The sequence below is a fragment of the Caretta caretta genome, chromosome 11, assembly GCF_965140235.1.
Source record: "Caretta caretta isolate rCarCar2 chromosome 11, rCarCar1.hap1, whole genome shotgun sequence".
Classification (NCBI taxonomy): Eukaryota; Metazoa; Chordata; order Testudines; family Cheloniidae; genus Caretta; species Caretta caretta.
This window is the reverse complement of record NC_134216.1, coordinates 72,824,374-72,842,211: the sequence shown is the minus strand read 5'-3', so window position 1 is coordinate 72,842,211 and position 17,838 is coordinate 72,824,374. Positions and strand designations below refer to the sequence as shown.

Here is a 17,838-nt window from a genome sequence, read left to right as displayed (position 1 = left end):
CCACAGCGCCAGAATAGGAAGAGGTGCTCTGTGGGATAGCTGCCCATAATGCACTGCTTTCAATGCCTCTGCAAGTGCCGCAAATGTGGCCACCATGTGGCCACCATGTGTCTATGTGGACAGACTTCAGCGCTTCTCTACTGTGCTCTCTGAAGGCTGGTTTAACTCAAAGCACTCTACGTCTGCAAGTATAGACATGCCCTAAGTCTTCCTGTATAACTGTGGGCTGGCAAGTGGGTAATGAAGTTGTAAAGTGATGTGATCATGTCACCTGAACTGGAATCCATCTTTAACCTGGTGCTTTTCCATTGAGAAGTAGGGGTGGGAACCCAGAGGGACAAAGGATTCCCGCCTTGTGCAAAAGATCTATAAGTGGGTGGAACAGAACAAAGGGAGCAGCCATCATGAGAAATCCCCTAGCTACCACCTGAGCTGGAACAAGGGCTGTACCAGGGGAAAGGATTGTCCCCAGACTAAGAAGGTGTCCAGTCTGTGAAAGAAACTTATTGAAACATCTCTGAGGGTGAGATTTTATCTGTATTCAGTTTTATTACTGTACTAGACTTAGACTTGCATGTTTTCTTTTATTTTGCTTGGTAATTCACTTTGTTCTGTCTGTTACTACTTGGAACCACTTAAATCCTACTTTCTGTATTTAATAAAATCACTTTTTACTTATTAATTAACCCAGAGTATGTATTAATACCTGGGGGGGGGGGAACAGCTGTACATATCTCTCTATTAGTGTTTTAGAGGATGAACAATTTATGAGTTTACCCTGTATAAGGTTTATACAGGGTAAAACGGATTTATTTGGGGTTTGGACCCCACTGGGAGTTGGGCATCTGAGTGTTAAAGACAGGAACACTTCTTAAGCTGCTTTCAGTTAAGTCTACAGCTTTGGGGCACGTGATTTAGACCCTGGGTCTGTGTTGGAGCAGACTTGCATGTCTGGCTCAACAAGACAGGGTGCTGGATTCCCAAGCTGGCAGGGAAAGCAGGGGCAGAAGTAGTCTTAATACATCAGTTGGCAGCCCCAAGGGGGTTTCTGTGATCCAAACCGTCACAGGCTGCATGTCCTGACCTTACCTAGCTTCATCTGTGGGGCCTCCCAGAGATTCATGAGTTTGCAGGACTGAGTCAACTCTGGGAACTTCACAACACATGCCTGGTGGGACGCCATCAACCGTGGGCACTCTGGATGGCACAACAGTCCTTAGTAGAGTATCCATGTTGGACAATGACTTTTGTTCTGGCATTTTCTAGCTTTTCAGTGTTTGACTTTGCAACCAACATTCCTTTAATGATTTGGGGGCGGGGGAAAGATGTAATACATACTATGTTGTATGTTATACCACACACAAAGAAACTCCATACTCTATGCACAGGCTACCAGCCACAGCTTCAAGGCTTGAGGAAAGTGAATGACCAAAATGTCAATGGAAATCCTTAATGCCAAGGGCCTGTTGCACTAGTTAATGTTTAAATAACCTCTGTAAGTTCTCTCCTTTGCAGCCTCTGCCACTTCATAACAAGGGGCCTCTTTCGATTATTTGAAAGAGTTGGCAACCTTCCCATCCTTTTAGTTTTGTTAACAAGCAGGCTAATATGAACCAAAGGCGGTGGTGGCTGCATTTAAAGGTGCAACCGCTGGAGTTTAGTGGCATGTTCTGAGTATTGAACTTGCTCAAAATTTCATTGAACCCTACTACAGAGCATTATCTTCACCAGCAAAGCTCTGAAGCCCAGGGTTATTTACGTCAAAGCAAGACTCAGTTACTGGTTTTTTAGTCCTCTGTCAGAGTTGTAGCCTCTGTTACACAGGATCAGTGAAATAACTTTGCTCTCCTAGTCTGGCACCGGGTGGGCAGTGAGCTATGACCGGTGGTGGCAGAAACAGCCTGGCATCTGCTAAAATGCCAAAGTCACAGAAGCCGTTGTGCCCAATCTGCTGCATGTTTCTGTTAGAAGCTGCAGAAGCTCACATCATGGCTTTGGTTTGCCAGGATGCTATGCTCACTTATTTCCTGTGCAGTATGTTTCCCGTGGTTATGTTTTACACTAGGGCACAGCGTGGGTGTGATAGTGTTACTGACACCACAGCCCTGCACAGAGGGGAATGTGGAGCTGTCCTAATCCCAGCAACAGTAAAGGGAGATGGTACAATAGGCAGGTACAATGTCTCCCAGTGCACATTCAGTTGTTCTATCTTTGGAAGCCAGCTCTGGGGCCCGGGGGAGATGGGGAGGGTGGATCAGATTAAGCAGCCCTTGCTTAGTGCTTTGCGACTGCTATTTTGTGTAACAAGGAAGGGAAGCATCTGGCTTTCCTTCCCACTGAGGGGCTTGCACACAATTTGGCTAAAGTAACCACACATCCTGGTTTTTCACAATGTCATGCTGCTGGAGTGAGTCACGACTGTGCCAACCTCAGGGCAGACTGTCAAGAAGCAGGACAGAGACCCCAAACTGGTTGTGCATTCTACAATTAGATTTCATCAGCCCGGTAACAAATGTGAAGTCCTAAAGCACTATAGCAATCAAAGACAATCCCCAGTCTATCTTGTCACACAGGCAAGGTGGACTTAGTGATAGTTGGTTGTCATACACCAAAGCTCAGAAAATATTCAGGTTGCTCCCTGTCCCAAGAGACCAGTCATTTACCCTAGCTCAATTTGTACCTCAGATCTCACAGCAAAGACAACTCTTATAGCGAATCCTGGAATAAACTCTCTAAAGATTTATTAACTAGGAAAAAGAAATGAGAATGTTATTACAAGGTTAAAGCAAACAAACATATATACACAATTGAGTTACAGTCTGTGGTTTCCAAAAGCTGCAGTAATCTTTCAGCTTGGAATGTCTTTTAGGGCGAACCCAGGTTGACCCTAGGGATCTCGGCTTCTGTTTCATAGCTCCAGCAATGCAGAGGAGCAAGGGTTTGGTGTGATGAACAGTGGTTGGAGTGAAGAGGAGTTGAATAAGTCTAGGTGCAATCACCACTGTTCTTATACTCACCATGAATGTTACTGACACTTTGTCAGTGTTCTATGATAAGCTCATTCAGGAAACTGAGGCTTGGATCTTCAAAGGTAGTTAGGCACTTAACTCCGCCTGATGCTTTTGAAGATCTGGAGAAAACCCTCCACTCTGAGAAACAGGCCTGTGTTGCAGTTGAACTAGATGCTAACAGTAGTGACCCCAGCACACACCAACAAAACAAATGGATGCTGGGCTTTGCTTTAAATGTATTGTGACCCTGTACCACATTGTTATATGAAGACTGCAGTAATACATTTCAAAAGGTAGGAAAAAAATTGACGAGAATCAGACAGAAATTGCTTCCTGACTGTGTTACCCCTGGGCTGTCTGTGAAAGTCTCAGTTTGAGCAGCAGTCTTTGTTTATTGGCAGCTCACTAGATCTATTCTGTCACTGAGTTTCTGACCAGCCTTGTTAGACATGACTTGATTGAGATTTGATTATATCCCAGTGTTGGGCCAAAGAAACCTTGAAGCAATGCACAATCCTGATGCTTCTGACAGGGAAATTGTTCTGCAAGACAGGTTAGACCACTGGAGGTGGGGGACATTTTGGAGGGTTGGATGCTTTCCTGCACCACTCATAAGAAGGGGGTCTGAAGAATGCCTATCAATTAATCTACAAAACCTTGCAGTAGCTGGCTTGGTTCAGAAGAGAATGGAGCCAAGGTCATGGATGTGATCTGGCTGGGAGAGCCCAGTCCAGCTCCCCGTATTCACAGCACAAAACCCACCATGCCAACCAGTGCAAAGAATAGCGAAGGGCTGACACTCAGCTGAGGCACCAAGCACTGAATGGGTCTTAGAGAATGAATTATCCAACCGGAGCAGTGGGCTGCCAATGCTCCTGGCTCCCACTAAAGGTGCCTTCTCCTCTCTCACACACTTCAACAGGAGCAAGATGCAATCTTGCCCTTATGGCATGACCATCAAAGTGTGTGGCTGTGCAGGTGTGCACCAGGCACCACCATATCTCCAAGTCTGGGGAGTTTTTTCACAGCACAGAGGGCGCTGCTCAAACATTTGTGGCTCCCTCAAACCACACATGGCACGACTGAAGAGCACTCTGCCGAACAGAGAACCCCACACAGGACCAACGAGCAATTTGTAATGCTGTGGAAATCCTCCCACCTATAGAGAAAACACAGGCCAATGCCCAGACTAGCAGAGGAGAGGCTGCAAACTCATTGGTTGGTGGCTTGTTTATGGGCTTATAGATGCAGGAAAGTTGGTACAAAGAGTTCTGCACCTGAGGAGCAAAAGGAGACTGGCATGATGTGGTTCTTGCACATCATTCACGGCAATGTTTGTTTTCAGGTTGCATTCGGGTCACTTCTGTCCATCTTGCTGAACACAGCCAGCTATGGCAGGTTGTGGAGGACACAACGCTGTTACCCAGAATGGTCTCTGCATGGCGCTTACCACTCAAGGTAGAGTTTGCTAAGCAAGGGGATCCCTGGGTAGCATCATGCAGAGCAGAAATCCGGGTGCAAAGGAAAGATCCCTGAGCCTCTGGCACTACCTACATTGGCAAGTTGTGACCCACCTGGAGTCCTGCCTCCACCAACTTTCTCCCCTTGCTTGTGGTTCCTCCTTCCCCACCCTCATTTTTCTCATCCCTCCTCTTCCTGTCCCTTCCTCAGAGACTTTGCTGACATTCTTCCTGTTCCATCACCCCTGATCCATTCTGAAGCGTGCATGTTTCACTAGCTCAGTTCTTGTCCCCGATCATCCCCTCACTTTGCTGAGCCAGTAACCGCCGGGTGAGTCAGCTGCATGAGAGGCGCTGAGATCTCCAAGGCATTCCCTAGGCATGCTGGGCACCTCCACCCAGCCGACATAACTCAGGCTGTCCATAGCACCCGGCAGCACGGGAACAGGCAGGAACGGCAAGCCCTAGTATTGATGCTAAGAGTAGGCAGGTGCCCCTGGATGGGATGGGAAGGGAAGTGCCTTGGCTGTCATCCACACTCTTAATGCAAATGCCACAGCTCTGCTCCACATTGATTATGCTCTTCAGAGCTAGACAGTGCCACAGGCCCCCCCTGAATCCCGGGGGAGTAGGGGAGGCTTCCGGTCAGTGGGAATTGGCATACCTGCTGCGCCAACCTGGAAGAGGATACTGTATAAACCCCCCCTCTGTGCCCAGCCAGCTCTGCTGGTCCATGGAGAGGAGAGGGAGGGAGAACTGCAGCTCCATCATTTACCTGACCACTGCCAGGCATCGAATACCTGCTAGATCACAAGGAGCAGGGACTGTCCTCCTCATGGGGCTGCTGGCCAGTTCCTGGCACCCTGCCTCTACATGCCCAGGCAGTGGACGCACAGACTGTGCCCCTTCAGGATCATGTGTATCTAACCCACCATCCAGCACATCCATGTATTGTCTCCGCACCCCGTGCCCAGTCAAAAGGATCTGAGTCCATTACTGCTCAGAGCTGCAGGACACACTCAGCTACCAGGGGACTCACGCTTTTAGCTCTTGTTCAGTTCCTGGCGACGAACCAGATGACTCTCTTCCCACAGGACATGTCCCATTTGGCATGGTGACTTTGGCTAACAGGATATTTGTCTGGCTGGTGAGCACTGGCCTTGGGGTGGTGCCTGTGCCTTTCTCAGTGCAGGCGAGAAAGCGTGGTTGAGTTGCTGTGCATTTCCCAAAGGCCATTCACCAGAGGGAGCAAACTCAGTGTGCTGGCTCAGCTCATTAGCCCAGAAACAGGCCAGAACCTGGAGAAAGGTCAAAGGTGGTTTTAAGCTGCATGTCTCCCTCAGACTGCCTCCTGGACGGGCAACACAGAATGTCTGCTTAAGTTTTATTTCTGACTTTGGGCCTGCTGGAGTGAATTAGCACTGCTCCATTAGAGTCAGCTGAGGATCCGACCCCATATCTCCCTTTGCTGCCCACCTTCCTTTCGCAATCCCTGGGGTAAGATGGAAAGAATTTGTTTAGGTTGCAGTGGGATAAAACAGTTACAGGGTGATTCATAATTTATGCACTCCCCAGCCTTGTGGAGGGATAAACGTCCATCCATTATAAGCTTCTGTGAAGCCTAATTATAGCAAAGCAATTAGGGAAGTAAAGCTGTGTATTAATTCTTAATGTCAGCTTTTTGCCCACCTGTGTTGTGTCTGTCCCCTGGGTGTGATGAGAGAAAAGTCTGCCTCGATCGCAATCATGGGACCTTGACATGACAACCTGATGTGTAGAAAGAATAGTAAATATGGCAGGCGGCCAGCTTGGCTTAACAGTGAAATCCTTGCTGATCTTAAACACAAAAAAGAAGCTTACAAGAAGTGGAAGATTGGACCAGGGAGACCAGGGATGAGTATAAAAATATTGCTCGGGCATGCAGGAGTGAAATCAGGAAGGCCAAATCACACCTGGAGTTGCAGCTAGCAAGAGATGTTAAGAGTAACAAGAAGGGTTTCTTCAGGTATGTTGGCAACAAGAAGAAAGTCAAGGAAAGTGTGGGCCCCTTACTGAATGAGGGAAGCAACCTAGTGACAGAGGATGTGGAAAAAGCTAATGTACTCACTGCTTTTTTTGCATCTGTCTTCACAAACAAGGTCAGCTCCCAGACTACTACACTGGGCAGCACAGCATGGGGAGGAGGTGACCAGCCCTCTGTGGAGAAAGAAGTGGTTCGGGACTATTTAGAAAAGTTGGACGTGCACAAGTCCATGGGCCCGGATGCATTGCATCCGAGAGTGCTAAAGGAGTTGGCGGATGTGATTGCAGAGCCATTGTCCATTATTTTTGAAAACTCATGGTGATCCAGGGAGGTCCCGGATGACTGGAAAAAGGCTAATGTAGTGCCCATCTTTTAAAAAGGGAAGAAGGAGGATCCTGGGAACTACAGGCCAGTCAGCCTCACCTCAGTCCCTGGAAAAATCATGGAGCAGGTCCTCAAGGAATCAATTCTGAAGCACTTAGAGGAGAGGAAAGTGATAAGGAACAGTCAGCATGGATTCACCAAGGGCAAGTCATGCCTGACTAATCTAATTGCCTTCTATGATGAGATAACTGGTTCTGTGGATGAAGGGAAAGCAGTGGATGTGTTGTTCCTTGACTTTAGCAAAGCTTTTGACACTGTGTCCCACAGTATTCTTGTCAGCAAGTTAAAGAAGTATGTGCTGGATGAATGCACTATAAGGTGGGTAGAAAATTGGCTAGATTCTCGGGCTCAATGGGTAGTGATCAATGGCTCCATGTCTAGTTGGCAGTCAGTATCAAGCGGAGTGCCCCAAGGGTCGGTCCTGGTGCTGGTTTTGTTCAATATCTTCATAAATGATCTCGAGGATGGTGTGGATTGCACCCTCAGCAAGTTTGCAGATGACACTAAACTGGGAGGAGAGGTAGATACACTGGAGGGTAGGGATAGGATACAGAGGGACCTAGACAAATTGGAGGATTGGGCCAAAAGAAATCTGATGAGGTTCAACAAGGACACGTGCAGAGTCCTGCACTTAGGACGGAAGAATCCAATGCACCGCTACAGAGTAGGGACCGAATGGCTAGGCAGCAGTTCTGCAGAAAGGGACCTAGGGGTTATGGTGGACGAGAAGCTTGATATGAGTCAACAGTGTGCCCTTGTAGCCAAGAAGGCATTTTGGCATGTATAAGTAGGGGCATTGCCAGCAGATTGAGGGACATGATTGTTCCCCTCTATTTGACACTGGTGAGGCCTCATCTGGAGTACTGTGTCTGGTTTTGGGCCCCACACTTCAAGAAGGATGTGGAAAAATTGGAAAGAGTCCAGCGGAGGGCAACAAAAATGATTAGGGGACTGGAACACATGACTTACGAGGAGAGGCTGAGGGAACTGGGATTGTTTAGTCTGCGGAAGAGAAGACTGAGGGGGGATTTGATAGCTGCTTTCAACTACCTGAAAGGGGGTTCCAAAGAGGATGGATCTAGACTGTTCTCAGTGGTAGCGGATGACAGGGCAAGGAGTAATGGTCTCAAGTTGCAGTGGGGGAGATTTAGGTTGGATATTAGGAAAAACTTTTTCACTAGAAGGGTGGTGAAACACTGGAATGCGTTACCTAGGGAGGTGGTGGAATCTCCTTCCTTAGAAGATTTTAAGGTCAGGCTTGACAAAGCCCTGGCTGGGATGATTTAATTGGGGATTGGTCCTGCTTTGAGCAGGGGGTTGGACTAGATGATCTCCTGAGGTCCCTTCCAACCCTGATACTCTATGATTCTATGAAGTGTGCAGGAGGCCGTGGTGCTGCTTTGGGAGACCTCTGAGAAATTGCTGGACAACTGTCTTGCGAAATGCAAACCCTTCTGGAATGTTAGCCCTGGGGCCGGAGTGTTTATGAAGCTGAGCTGCACCACTAATGGTGGATTTGTCACAGTATTTAGCTTAGGGGCTAAATCATGGCTTCGCCACAAGTCCTGCATAAGGGGCAGGGCCGGTTCTAGGCACCAGCAAACCAAGCACGTGGTTGGGGCGGCACATTTTCAGGGGCGGCACCATTCCGGCCATCCTTTTCTTTTTTTTTTTTTTTTGCTTTGGGCGGCAAAAGCCTAGAGCCGGCCCTGGCAGCAGCAGCCCGTCGTGCGCAGGGGGTGCCCTGGGGCCACTGCGGTTCGTGCCACGTGGCAGCAGCACCCGCACCTTGTGGCTCTGAGCGGGCGACACTAGGGCTGGGGGCCGTCCAGCGGGGCACACGGAGCTGCCTGCAGGTTCCACAGGGCAGCCGCCCCCCAGCGCCGCAGCCGGGGCTGGGCGAAGTGGCCCGAGCTGCCCAGGGACTGTGGCAGGGCAGCCAGCAGCAGCAGCGCGACCATAGAGGGCGGGGCGCTTCCTCTGGGGCTGCCCTGCCCCGGCTCCTCAGCCCCCTGCTGGGGCGGTCCCCCGGCTCTGCCCTCCCGTGTCCCGGCCGGTCCTAGAGGCGGGAGCCCTGGCTGGAGGGACCCTGGGCTGAGGCGCGGCCCGGGAGCCCCATTGCTTTCCCCAACCCTGCCAGCGCCAGACTGGCTGGAGGTGAGGGGGGAGCGGGCAGAGTCAGCACTGGTGGAGGGAAGCCCAGGGCTGGGGTGGCAGGGGGTGTGGGTGGGGTGGTGGGGAGAGCCCAGCACTGGAGTGGTAGGGGGCGCGGGTGGGGTGGAGTTGGGTGGGGGGGAGAGCCCAGCGCTGGGCGGCAGAGGGTGCGGGTGGGGGAGGGCATTGGTGGGGGGAGTGAGAGCCCAGGGCTGGGGTGGGGGGCAGCCAACATTTTTTTTGCTTGGGGCTGCAAAAAACCTAGAGCCGGCCCTGATAAGGGGCTGCACAGAAATGCACCCGAGGAGCATAGGACCAACCAGAATGTGACTCCGAGAGCTACAATCTGGTCTCCACTCCCTGCCATGCTCTGGCGAGGAACATCATCAACCTGGACCCTGCACAGCTTACTTCCCGCTCGGTGTTGGGTCAGCCCCACGCTGTCTGCTCCCTCCCATGCTCCTCCCATGATACCACCTATAAGCACAAGGAAGTGAGGGGACTTGTTACACAGTTGCTGCCCTGCATGGGCATGCAGCAAGTGTCACAGGCTGGCTCTTAGGCTGTCTACTCTGCAGCTGGTGTGCAATGTCCAGCTCGGCTAGACGTACATGCGCTAGCGAGCGACACATAAGGTAGCCGTGGCTGCACAGGCTAGCTTGCCTAGTACAAGTCGGCCAGGGACCCTCAGCATGTAGGCAACCTGCATGTCTTAGACTACCCTGCTATTTTTAGCACGCTAGCTTTCAAAGCTAGCACATCTCCCCACAGTGGAAACCACACCTCCAGCTGCAGTGTCAATGTACCCTTCCTGAAATGTGGTTTCCTCCCCTTTCGCTAGCTTGTTATTTAGTGTAGGGTTTGCTCATGATGAGAGCTGGGCTTCTGGCACTAATTTATTTATAGTTAATAAACAATGCAATTAGTTTATGTGTATGGGGAGTTTGGGGGATTGTGGATTAAATCAACCTAGTCCCCGCATATATAAAATATCACACCAAGCTTGTAAGCAGAGAGTTTGGCCAGGAAGGACAGAAGGTCAGATTTAATGTCCCTGGAATGTAGTGTCCTTCTGCGCTGTTCTGATTGACAACCTGAAGCCGCAGAGACATTCTGGCAGCGGTATATGTGCTCCTCACATGCCATCCTTTCAATGAATATTTTACATCCTGGATGTTCGCTATAGATGCTTGCTTTCAACTGCATAAGGGATGTTAGAGAGGGGACTGAATGGAGCAGGCCTGCTCCGCTTGGAGCATTGTGTTGCAATTATTCATAAGCCTCTTGAGACACTGAGACCGGGTCTTCATCAGGAAAGAAAAGGCTTCTTTTCACCAGATTGCTATGGGGCCAAATCCCATCTCTGGATCCCTGGGTGTTTTAAGCTCCCCTGGGTCTCCTCCTTGGCACATTCCTGGGCTCCTCTCTGCTTCCCCTTCATGGAAATTGATCTCCTCAGGCCTGTCTGGCCCGAGCCCCCAGGACTAGTGCTGACCTCCAGGATACGCCCTCAGCTTAAACACACACTCTTCTAGAGTCCCACTGCAGCTGTGAGCCTCCCGGGTCACGGTGTACCTCTCTCCAGGGGCACGTGGTAGGTGCAGCATCTGACACACCCAGACACTCTGCAAAGGGTTCTAACACTGTTGCTCTTCTACTTTCCAGATGAAGCACAAGAGCGTACAGAACAGTTATAAGACACTGAGCACCCTGACCCCATTGCCTTTCACTAGCTCACCCGTCCCTTGGCGTTCCTAGTGAGGTTCCCCAGCCTCACCAGGTCCTACATTCAGCATCTCTCAGCTGTAGCTGGTGAAAAATGGCTCAGGAAGAGAGGACCAAAGAGATCACCCTCCAGCCTCTCTCTCAGGAGACCTCATGGTCAGCCTCCTCAGGTGACTAGAAACTCCTACCAGGTGACTTCATTGCCAGGTGACCTCTCCCCTGACCAACCAGTGCTCCTGGTTGGGAGCCAGTAACATGTTTAGAGTTATCCCCTTTCAATGGGAGAGCACTTTATGTCAATGCCTTTGGAATTGCAGTCCAAAGCAGAGGCCAAGAGACCATAGAGAAGACAAAGGGTTACACACTGAAAATGGAGTCTGTATAGTTATAGGCAGAGCTTTCATAATCTCACACTGGATTCATGAATTGTACAGATTCCCCAAATTGCCAAAGAGGGCTAGGCAGGCCTGAGGGGACGGCGTGGTGTCCCCTGTGTGCACATCCAGAGAAGTGTGCGGGGAGTCAATAAGAGTTCTCCTTGTAGCAGCTGTTGGGGGCATGCTCAAAGAGCCAAGGCTCTAACAAGCAAGGAGAGCACGTGACTGTGGGTGACAGCTCTGCACCTCTGGCACCATGGAACTCCCTGCAATAAGGGTAAAGCTGGCCTGTGCAGGAGAGAGAGTCTTCTCAGGGGCTGATACCAGACGGTCGAACAAACTCTCCCAGGAACTAAAGACCATCCCAAACCTCACCACCTTCTACTCAAGGTGCCCTGCTCCAGCTGGCTTTCTTGGCTATAAACACAGAGCAGCACGGTGACAAACAAAAAAGATTAAAATGATTTTTTTAAAATGCCTGCGTAACCAAAACACTGCATCACACCCACCATTCTCTCCCTAGGGAGAGAACAAACCACACGTGACAGATGTGAGATGGGTCATTTAACACACTACTGGAAAGTGCTCAGATGCTACACTAATGAAGGTGGTCTATGATCCTACCTAGAACAGAATCGACACACCAGCAGAGAAATTGAATGACTTCACCACAACCTTCAGATGTGATCTTGGGTAAGTCCCTAACTGAACCCAGCTCAATCCTTAAACACAATACCATCTCCCCACTCTGTCTTTTCTGTTTAAATAGTCTGTAAATGCACAGCTGAAAGTATCAAATACCCATATATCATCCCTTCCCCTCCTTGATGGGCCATCTTCCCCTATGGTAGCCACAACACCCTGATATCATTAGCTCGGAAACCTCCATCCATTACCAGGCTAATGGAACCGAAATGATACATGAAATAAATCCAAATTCCCCCACTTTCTGTCTCACTGTAGTTTCACCAGGAAATATGCAGAAATTGTTGGTTTCCAAAGAACTTAAATTGTTCAGTTAAGACAAGAGGGTACTTGCAAAGAATGTTAATGACTTGTGTACAGGTATAATGAAAAAAGCTTGTCTTACTTTCCCCCTTCCTGTTCCTTTTTAACAGTACAGAAACCCAGACTCAAATGCCAACTTTATTCATGTAAAGGCTACTGCATCTCACTCTCAAGAAACCTGATTGTGGCTGCATAAATCTGATGGCCTGACACATCTTTCTATAAGGGATTGCACAGGCAAATATATAGCATATGAAAGAGTGTCAGGATTGAAGAATAGCTTCAATAAACAGATCTAAAATAAGAAATGGCAGGAAACTTTCAATGACAGAAAAAGCTCTGGGAGCTTTGAGCTGCAGGTCGTGACTTTGATGGACAGATTGCATTCTCAATCCAGTGGGATGGTCTGCAGTCCTTGAATAGCATGGGGCAGGGGGCGTATAGGTGATTGAAGATCTACAACTCAACGCCACATTGTAGCCAGGGGAGAAATAAAGTTGAAATAGAAGGGGAGAGGTGAGTAGCAGTCTGGAGTGGAGACGCTATCACATTCCAGTGTGCTCCCGTTGGTGTGTAGACCTAAAAGCCAAAGCAGAGCACCACTTTGAGACTCAAGACCATTATTATGAAAAAGCAAATAGGTACTTGCACCAGATCAGCTCCCATCTAGAAACACATTCCAGAGACGCACTGTGCTCCGTGTGTTAGACCAGCACACCTGGCTTCTGTTCATGACTCACATACAAACAAAGCATCTCTATCTTCTTCCATGGTAACAGTCCTGTAGGACCAAAGAATGCTGTCAAGCTGACTAGGAAACCCTCTGTCACAACATAGGCTAGTGGAGAAGGCACTGAGCAGCGGGAGACCTGAGTTCTGGTCTCAGCTCTGTCGGTGACCTGGGGCATGCACTTCCCTTCTTGTCTGTGTAGGCCTTGTCTTCTCTGATAACACTCAAGGTGCTAATTTAAAACACTATAGTTATCCCAGTATAATCACCCATGTGGACCCTCTGATTCTGGTATAAAAGTGCCTTTTTCAGTTGAGCTCATTGTGACGGGTTCAGTCACAGAGATCCCCTGAAGACTGTCACCTGAAATTACCTCTGAGCCCATTTTCCCTGCCAGCTTGGGACTCCAGAACCCTGCCTTGTTCAGCCAGACACACTAGCCTGCTGCAACACAGACCCAATGGGGTCCAAACCCCAAATAAATCCATTTTACTCTGTATAAAGCTTATACAGGGTAAATTCGTAAATTGTTCACCCTCTATATCACTGATAGAGAGATATGATATCTGATAGAGAGATATGCATAGCTGTTTGCTCCCCCAGGTGTTAATCACTTACTCTGGGTTTATTAAAAAAAGTGATTTCATTAAGTATAAAAAGTAAGATTTAAGTGGTTTCAAGTAATAACAGACAGAGCAAAGTAAGTCACCAAGCAAAATAAAGTAAAAACATGCAAGTCTAAGCCTAATACATTAAAAAACTGATTACAGGTAATATCTCACCCTCCGAGATGTTCCAATACGCGTCTTTCACAGACTAGACTCCTTCCTAGTCTGTGCTCAATCCTTTTCCCTGGTACAGTCCTTGTTAGTTCCAGCAGACATCTCAGGTGGTAAGCAGGGGTTTTCTCATGACTGGCTTCCCCCTTTGTCCTGCTCCACCCCCTTCTATAGCTTTGGCACAAGGAGGGAATCTTCTGTCTCTCTGGGTCCCCACCCCTCCTTCTAAATGGAAAAGTACCAGATTTAAGATGGATTTCATTATCAGGTGACATGGTCACATGTCACTGTAAGACCCCCTAGTCTGCATTCCCCATGGGCTGGCCCACACGTACACAGGAAGGATTTCAAGTAACTAAGGCCATTTACAACTGATTGTTTCTAGAGCACCCTGAATGGCCTCCACTTAATATGTTTACATCAGTAATACAAGTTTATATCTTATTCCCCTAACTCCAGATATAGAAATAATACATGCAAACAAATAGGACGAACACATAGAATACAAGCTTTCTAATGACACCATACAAGGGCTATTTAGCGTAAATCACATTCCAGTTATGTCATATTCATAAGCATATTTCCATAAAGCATATGGAATGCAACATCACACTCATTTACAGTGGGGATTATACCAGTATAACTGTACTGATAGCATACCAGTAGAACTATAGATCTGTTTACATTCACACTTTAGGTCATACCGAAAAACCTCTCCTTAGTAGACAAGGCCTTACGTTGTAAGTTCCACACAGCAGGGACTGTCTCTTACTGGGACCTTGCCTAAACTAGGATAAGAGGTGTGTTGTTAGAATGCTCTATCTAACACAGTTGAAAATAATCTAGTGTAGACAAGGCAGGCTGCCTTTAACACATGCTAAATTGGCCAGGTTAAAGTGCTGGAGCTTGACCAGCGTAGCATGTCTACACTAGACTTTTCCAACAGGGTGGTCACAATGGGTTAGCTAACACACTCTACCTCACTTTCACACTCTCAACCCTGTCTAGACAAGTCTGAAGTGTTTGCACTGTGTGTGTCTAGCACAAAGGGGCCTCAATCCTAACATCACTAAAGTGGGGGGTGGGGGAGGAGGAGGGGGTGTTAAATAAAGTTTTCAAATTAAGTGACTAGAACCAGTTGGCATTTTTTTGAATGTTGATATCAAAAAAATGCAAGTTGTGATAAAAAAAGGAAATGACAGTGACAGAACTGTCAAAAGTTTTCCCCAGGTGCTTTGGGGCCAGCTATATTGTTGAGCAAAGCCAGATAAAAAAATAAGATGACAGATTCCTGCTCAGGGTTATTGCTTGAGTGGCACTCGGGAGCTGGTTATCTCTGACCTGGGCTGTGTCTTCCCTTGTCCTCCTGCAAGGCTACATTTGTTTTTGTTTTTCTTCCTTGGAGCAGAAAGCAAACTCCAGAGCCACACTGTTTGCCTGCAGGAGCCTGTCCCTGCTATGGAGAATCACTCCCACAATGGTAAATTGCTCAATTCCTCACTGTCAACAGGAGGTTGGAGGCAGCTGCAGAGACATTAGTGCAATTACATTGGCATGCAACCAGGGCAAAGGAGAGGAGAATCAAGCTCAACCACTTAGGGTCAGGATAAAAAAAATAAAAGCCTCAAGAGAGCGATAAATGGTTTATAACCATCCAAAGCTCTTTTTTCATACAAGTGGTACTGTTGGCCCTTCCTCGTGTGACCCATTGACCACACACAAGAGCCTGCATGATCAGAACAGTGGCTCAAATCCTCAAAGGTATTTAAACACCTAACTCCCATTGAAATGAATGTGTTAGGGGTCTAAATACTGCTGAGGATCTGAACCACTATTCACACTCATGTATAATTTGTCCATCACTTCACTGCGCTCTCCATAGCTATGCTTAGGAAATCACATTGCCCACACAGAACAAACGCTGGACACATATGCAAACTAGAGTACAATCAGCAGATATGTTTGCTCTGTATAAATTATTTCAGTGAGTCCTCACTGTTAGAAGCAATTGCTCTGCCAAGTCCTGAGATCATTACTCAGTGTTTACTCAGTCCTTAGTCAGGCAGATCTCCCTCTGAAATTCTGCTTCTGCCAAATAGGTGCCCTTTGTTTATAGATTCTTGTGTATAGATTCTTGTGAACTCCTGTCTGAAAACCAGGCACAACTGGAATCACTGTGAACACACACACTCTCTACTGGATCACAAACATGCATACAAAATCTGGAGATTTTGATGTCCCCCACAGTACAAAGGAGAACAAAAACCTGCCACCTCAAACTATCCAGCTCCCTTCCCTTGATTAAAACAGAATCATGCAGTCATGCAGCAAGGCCTGTTAAACGCTGTCTCCCTCAGCCCAAGCCAGTAACACCATCAATGGACTCATCACTGATAGACCCACCACTGCGACCCTTCTGTTTGCTGTGAACTCCAGTGCCCCAGCTGATTACAGCAATGCCAGGAGAGGACGGTGATTTCCAAGGGAGCCAGGACTTGAACAGTGCAGGGCTTTGAGACATGATCTTAGCTCAGTAGGATTTTAAAAATGAGAATGCCCAGCATTACAATAGCAAGGAGTAAGTCAATCAATAAATACAAACCCCAAAGAATGTTGGAAGAGATATAAACCACATGGTTCAGGGCAAAAGCCAAGTCACAACGCTGGGGGTTAGGAACAAACTTTCCCCAGGGGGAGATTCTCACATAACTGCCTATTGCTGCATTTCCTATCTCTTCCTCTGAAGTAGCTAGGAAGGATGGTTTAGTGTTAGCCTCAGTGTTAGGAGACTAGGTTCAAATTCCCTGCTCTGCTACAGGACCCCTGTGCGACACTTTGGTTTGGTTGACACGTAAAATGCTTTACTGAAATAACGGTATCAGTAAAGAGCGAGAGTTTTACTGAAACAGCTGTGCCGGCAAAAGCCCTAGCGTAGACACAGTTTTACCAGGATAAGGTGCTTTCTACCAGTAAGGCTTGTTTCATTCTGCCCAACCGGAATGCGCTACATGGAATAAACCATTCATACCGGTACAATTGCTTCTGCACTTGGGGAGGAGATACGTGGCTGCTTTATCTATTGCTACAGTTGACGTGGCAAAACTTTGGAGTGTAGACAAGGTTGAATTCTTTCTGCGTCTCTGGTCTTCATCTGTAAAATGGGAATAATAGCCCTTCCCTACCTCACAGGGGCATTGTGAGGATAGAGTGATCATATCAGACACCATGGTAGTGGGGGGCCACATAAGAACCTAAGAGATACTGGTTTAGATGTCTGAATCAATTGGACAGTTCTTTTGGCCATGAAATTGGAATTAATTTTGGAAATGTGCAATGGAAACTATGAAACACGAGCGTTTTCTAATCATCCTGTTTCATGAAAGCCTTTTCTCTTCTCATCAACAGTTCCTAAGACTCCATGCTGACAGAGGAAATCCCATTATACAGGTCCGGCAGTGGGGTCTGATCCCAGCATGAGAGGGCATGTGTGAAAATCCAGGTCAGAACAGCTCGCTAGTCACAACCTGACCTGTAGGAAGCCTGCACTCTCTCAGAACTGGCTAAAAATATACCAGCTGTAAACAGAGCAGGAGAAAAAAAAGATCTTAATAGAAAAAGAAAATAGTAAATGATTGTTTTTCCTCAGCGTGCCCCACATTTAAAGGAACGCTCGGCTATAGTTAATCACTTCAGGATATTTGCTGATAAATAATTATGTTCAGTGAAAGGTCTGACAATACAATTTGTCATCAATCATCTCTCTATATCAGTCCCTTATAATGGGTTTGGGGCATCTAATAAACTGGCTGCCAGTCACAGGAAAGGCTGATGTTAAAAATAAATAAAACTATAAATCACCTGGTTTGATTTCTGCCCTTTCAGCTTGTGATAATAGTTCCATTTAGTGCTCTGGCTATAAACATTTTCACAAGAAAAATAATACTTTTTATCAAGTGGGCCGGGTTATTTATTTATGCTGATCTTTACTGTTCTCCAGTCAAAGATCTCTGTGCACTCTGAATGAGCTTGTAAAAATACACAGCCTCAACAATTATCCTAGATCAGATATCCCTGCACCACCACAGATGTGACACCATGGTGTGCAAACCCTTCTGCAATTTGACTCCCAACTGACTTCCACCTACACCCAGCCCCAATTTATCTCCTGACCTCAGGAGAATCGAGGA

General features: G+C 47.6%; 1 long non-coding RNA gene across 1 annotated transcript in view; it reads left to right on the top strand.

The window, feature by feature from the left end:
- LOC142068476 (uncharacterized) overlaps window positions 1-17,456 on the top strand; it is a 30,589-nt gene extending 13,133 nt beyond the window's left edge. Inside the window, exons 3-4 of the long non-coding RNA XR_012664299.1 lie at window positions 11,658-11,827; window positions 17,057-17,456. This is a non-coding gene — a long non-coding RNA (uncharacterized LOC142068476). The remainder of the gene's footprint in view (window positions 1-11,657; window positions 11,828-17,056) is intronic.
- Window positions 17,457-17,838: the final 382 nt, after the last annotated feature.